The sequence below is a fragment of the Siniperca chuatsi genome, linkage group LG21 (genome assembly GCF_020085105.1).
Source record: "Siniperca chuatsi isolate FFG_IHB_CAS linkage group LG21, ASM2008510v1, whole genome shotgun sequence".
Lineage (NCBI taxonomy): Eukaryota > Metazoa > Chordata > Actinopteri > Centrarchiformes > Sinipercidae > Siniperca > Siniperca chuatsi.
Genome location: NC_058062.1, coordinates 16,207,470 through 16,213,286, shown reverse-complemented (window position 1 = coordinate 16,213,286; position 5,817 = coordinate 16,207,470).

Sequence of the window (5,817 nt, the reverse complement as noted above, 5' to 3'; positions counted from 1 at the left end):
AGATCACTTGATGTGAAATGATTTATTAATACTTAAATGATGAACAATTGAACCTGCAGTGCAAATGTATACGGTCCTTTAAAAGTCAGTCGTCCCTGTGGTATTTCAAAAGAAACAATATGCTATATATACTTCAAACTATATAAATATGTACTTCATTATGTCTTTGTTCAGTGTTCAGTTGATTAATTGAAACACATACTGACCCTGTATTTAAACACAAATAAAATATATATTCCTATGCAAAATAAAATGCAAGCGTGGTCCTGCAGGGTATAGAATTAATATCCGCAGTAATAAAATGTATTGAATGCAACCACAAGGGGGCACACGCCAGTGTCTTCTTGTGCCAGTCCGAAGTCTGGATAAATGCAGAGGGTTGTGTCAGGAAGGGCATCCGACGTAAAACACATGCCACATAAAAAATGCGAATCGTGAAAATGACTTCCATACCGGATCGGTCGAGGCCCGGGTTAACAACGACTGCCACCGGTGCTGTTGACCTACAGGGTACCGGTAGAAATTGGACTACTGTTGGTCTAAGACGAAGGAGAGGAGGAAGGTGTGTTCGTAGGCAGAGAGAGAAGAGGAAAGCTAAGAATGTAGGACTGACAGTAGGGACTTTGAATGTTGGAACTATGACAGGGAAGGCTAGAGAGTTGATTGACATGATGCAGAGAAGGAAGGTGGATATACTGTGTGTCCAGGAGACCAGGTGGAAATGTAACAATGCTAGAAGCTTAGGAGCAGGGTTCAAGTTGTTCTACCATGGGTCAGATAGGAAGAGAAACGGAGTAGGAGTTATCCTGAAAGAGGAGTTTGTGAGGAATGTTCTAGAGGTGAAAAGAGTATCAGACAGGTTGACGAGTCTGAAGCTGGAAATTGAAGGGGTCATGTTCAATGTTGTGAGTGGTTATGCCCCACAGGTAGGATGTGAGTTAGAAGAGAAGGAGAAATTCTGGAGTGAGTTAGATGAAGTGATGCAGAGACACCCCAGAGGTGAGAGAGTGGTGATTGGTGCAGATTTCAATGGGCATGTAGGTGAAGGGAACAGAGGTGATGAGAATGTGATGGGCAGGTTTGGTCTTCAGGACAGGAACGCAGAAGGACAGATGGTTGTAGACTTTGCAAAGAGGATGGAAATGGCTGTAGTGAACACTTTCTTCCAGAAGAGGCAGGAACATAGGGTGACATATAAGTGCAGAGGTAGAAGCACTCAGGTAGACTATATCTTGTGTAGACGTTGTAATTTGAAAGAGACCAGTGACTGTAAAGTAGAGAGTGTAGCCAGACAACACAGGATGGTAGTGTGTAAAATGACTCTGGTGGTGAGGAAGAGGAGGACAAAGGCAGAGCAGAGGACGAAGTGGTGGAAGTTGAAAAAGGAAGAATGTTGTGTAGTTTTCAGGAGGAGCTGAGAAAGACTCTGGGTGGTCAGGAAGTGCTCCCAGATGACTGGACCACTACAGCTAATGTGTTCAGGGAGACAGGTAGGAGGGTACTCGGTGTGTCATCTGGAAAGAGGAAAGTGGACAAGGAGACTTGGTGGTGGAACGAGGAAGTTCAGGAGCGTATACAGAGAAAGAGGTTAGCTAAGAAGAAGTGGGACACTGAGAGGACTGAAGAGAGTAGACAGGAGTACAGGGAGACGCAGCGTAAGGTGAAGGTAGAGGTGGCAAAGGATGTGCAGCAGGTTAGGGTGATTAAAGATAAGGATGGAAATGTATTGACAGGTGCCAGGAGTGTGATGGGAAGATGGAAGGAGTACTTTGAAGAGTTGATGAATGAGGAAAATGAAAGGGAATGAAGAGTAGAAGAGGTGACTGGTGTGGAGCAGGAAGTAGCAAAGAGGAGGACGTTGAAGAGGATGAAGAGTGGAAAGGCAGTTGGTCCTGATGACATACCTGTGGAGGTATGGAAGTGTCTAGGAGAGGTGGCAGTAGAGTTTCTGACTAGTTTGTTTAACAAGATCTTGGAGAGTGAGAGGATGCCCGAGGAATGGAGGAGAAGTGTACTGGTGCCAATTTTTAAGAACAAGGGAGATGTGCAGAGCTGTGGCAACTACAGAGGAATAAAGCTGATGAGCCATACAATGAAGTTGTGGGAAAGAGTAGTGGAAGCTAGGCTAAGGGCAGAGGTGAGCATTTGTGAGCAGCAATATGGTTTCATGCCTAGAAAGAGTACAACAGATGCAGTATTTGCTCTGAGGATGCTGATGGAGAAGTACAGAGAAGGTCATAGGGAGTTGCATTGTGTCTTCGTAGATTTAGAGAAAGCGTATGACAGGGTGCTGAGAGAGGAGCTATGGTATTGTATGAGGAAGTCTGGAGTGGCAGAGAGGGATGTTAGAGTGGTGCAGGACATGTATGAGAGCTGTAAGACAGTGGTGAGGTGTGCTGTAGGTGTGACAGAGGAGTTCAAGGTGGAGGTGGGTCTGCATCAAGGATCGGCTCTGAGCCCCTTCTTGTTTGCTCTGGTGATGGACAGGCTGACAGATGAGGTTAGACAGGAATCTCCATAGACTATGATGTTTGCGGATGACACTGTGATTTGTAGTGAGAGCAGGGAGCAGGTGGAGGAAAATCTAGAGAGATGGAGGTCTGCTCTGGAAAACACAGGAATGAAGCTTAGCCGCAGTAAGACAGAATACATGTGCGTCAATGAGAGGGACCCAGGTGGAAAGGTGAGGTTACAGGGAGCAGAGGTGAAGAAGGTGCAGGACTTTAAGTACTTAGGGTCAACGGTTCAGAGCAATGGAGACTGTGGAAAAGAGGTGAAGAGGCGAGTGCAAGCAGGATGGAATGGGTGGAGAAAAGTGTCAGGTGTGTTGTGTGATAAAAGAGTATCAGCAAGAATGAAAGGAAAGGTGTTCAAGACGGTGATGAGACCAGCGATGTTGTACATCTTAGAGACAGTGGCACTGAAGAAAAGACAAGAGGCAGAGCTGGAGGTAGCAGAGCTTAAGATGTTGAGGTTCTCTTTGGGAGTGACGAGGATGGACAGGATCAGGAATGAGTACATCAGAGGGACAGCTCATGTTAGATGTTTCGGAGATAAAGTCAGAGAGGCCAGATTGAGGTGGTTTGGACATGTTCAGAGGAGAGACTGTGAATATATTGGTAGAAGGATGCTGAGGTTGGAGCTGCCAGGCAGGAGGTGTAGAGGAAGACCAAAGAGGAGATTTATGGATGTAGTGAGAGAGGACATGAAGTTAATGGGTGTGAGTGAAGAGGATGCAGAGGACAGGGTTAGATGGAGGCACATGATTCGCTGTGGTGACCCCTGAAAGGGAACACCTGAAAGGAAAAGAAGAAGTAATAAAATGTATTGAATAATAATGTGAATAAACAGATGCAGACATTCATCAGCAGCAATTACAATTCAGCTGAATACATTTTAAGATCAACTCAAACCCCCTCCTGCATTAAGTGATAATGCCAAACAAGAACTTCTTCAAATGCTTTCTAAGAAACAGCTGCGTTAAAAACATCTGTCTGCTCTGTTTTCTAGTTTGTCCAACATCAGTATGAACCTAAATAACACCATGAGCTAAACTTCTTGACCACCAATAATGACATTTATAAAAAGAAAAATAAACTAGTCAGTAAATATATTATTTAAATGTGTCTTACCTGAAGATACTGTGACTTCAGTCCCACGACCCCAGTAGTCGAAAGCATCACAGTGCTGCATCTCCACTCACTGCTTGTACAAAAACCTCACGTTCCAGAAAAATGTGTTAAAAGCTCATTAAGTGTATGAAATACACAGAAATCCTGGTCAGTTTTATATCCTGGTGTCGTCCTGTGAACACACGTTTTGTGTTGATTCTTAATCAGTTCTTTAAGTAAAGATTTACTGGAAGATGACATTTACATCTCTGCAACTGTGACTTTAAACTACTAATTAACTGACTTTTAACTACAAATCTGCTTATTAAAAATGATAAACACAGTAGTTACCTCATATTCCAATGAGAAATATTTTGTCCTGTCCTTTTTTTCCATCACAAGAAACGGAGAGTGTCAGATTACTGCTCTTAGGTTTTTGTATGGATCTATATCACTGTGTCCCCCAGCCATCACAGTGAAAAACTCTAATACAAAAACCACACACTGTTTCCTGCACTGGAGAGTCAGGGAACCTGTGTTGTCAGCAGGAAGAATAAAACAAAACTTAAATTCCAATCAACAAAACTATATTTGAGGTTATAAGTTGGTGAATTGACATTATACTTATTTTATAATCAGTTTATTATTGTTTTTTAATTTATAATCTGTCATTATCTGTCATTAATATACCATGATATGGCTTATGTATATATTTTAATCTGTAGAACTGAAATAAAAAATTACTCATATATACATATATAAATGATTTACTTTTGATATATTGATACAACACCAGCCCACTAAATGGTGGTTACCATCCTTTGTTCAGACCATAATGTTGGAAAAAACTGTAGCATCATAATCTTTAAAAAAGCTGTATTGGTTAAAAAAAACTACAAGAACATTCTCATTTTAAAGTAGTTTTAATAGTTTTTTAAAGACATTTAAGAAACACTAAGCTTTTAAACTCTCAGCGTGTTGAGGGACTTGAACACATCGAAATGAAAACAAACAATCAATAATATAGCGAATGGCATTAAAGGGGCAATAAGATTTGGCCAGAATTTTATTTAAAAACATTCACAAAATGAACTAACCTCATCAAGAGAATGTGAAGAAGTAACAGTTCTGACGTTATGTCAATGATGTCAGTGTATTGTGTTGCAGAGATATCTACTGAAATTAGCATGCTAACCTGCTAGCCCGGCCCGTCCTGTGTTGTAATACCACTTGTGCCTCAAGAGGCGATAGTCCGACAGTACAGCTCAGGTAGTTCTAGCTGGGAGATGTGTGCCAGCAGCGAGTTCGCTCACGTTACACAAGCTCTCTTAGCTTTTTAGTCTAATAAATAAACAAAATAAACTCACAAAATGTCATCAAAGGAAATATTCTTACACCTATTTTCCTTATTAAACAGAAAAATACAACCGTCACCTTCTGAATTCACATTTCTCTCTTTCAACGAACTAAGAGCAGCTTAATCGCCTTAACTCATCGTAAAACACACTTCATTCAAACTGGAGAGAAACTAAATAAAACTCACCAAAATCATCTTGGTTAGTCTTTAAACTGTTCCAACAATCCCCAACTCTGGTTTGGTGGAATTAAATCCTTAATCCACTGCGTTAGATGTGAAAAATGTTCTGGCTCTACGCGCTGTCGCTGCCTCTCTGATGCACGACCCCCCTTTCAGTCCTCTTCCGTCCTGGTTGAGCCGCTGTAAATCATCTCGTATTGTGATTGTATTCCCTGTCGTCAAACTGGCCTCTGTCGGTCCCGGTCTGGCCGTGTTCACTGGGAGTCTGCTGATCCCGGTTCCGTTGCCCGTTCTGCTGCCCATTCTTGACTGAGTCAGCTTATAGGACCGCTAAGTTAGCTGCTAACTTTAATTAATGTTGTCATAAAATTGATAAATACAAACTGAAATATGAAAGCAATGATGAATGTTTAAATTTGATTGGAGCTTTGTGTAATTTGGTCATTTTGGCAGCCATCAGCAGATATGAGGGGTCAAGAAAGACTAAGATAATTCTTTGTTATTGTTCTTACAGATAAAGTGCTGCTCAGCCTCATAACAGGAGATGATCAACCTGATGGTGTGTAAACTCCGCTCTTTGTTTCAGTTTAGGACAAGCTGTGACAGAAGCATAGTGTGGGGAATTGCATCAGATATTCTGAATTAGGGGGTGTTTAAAAACAGCTTGTA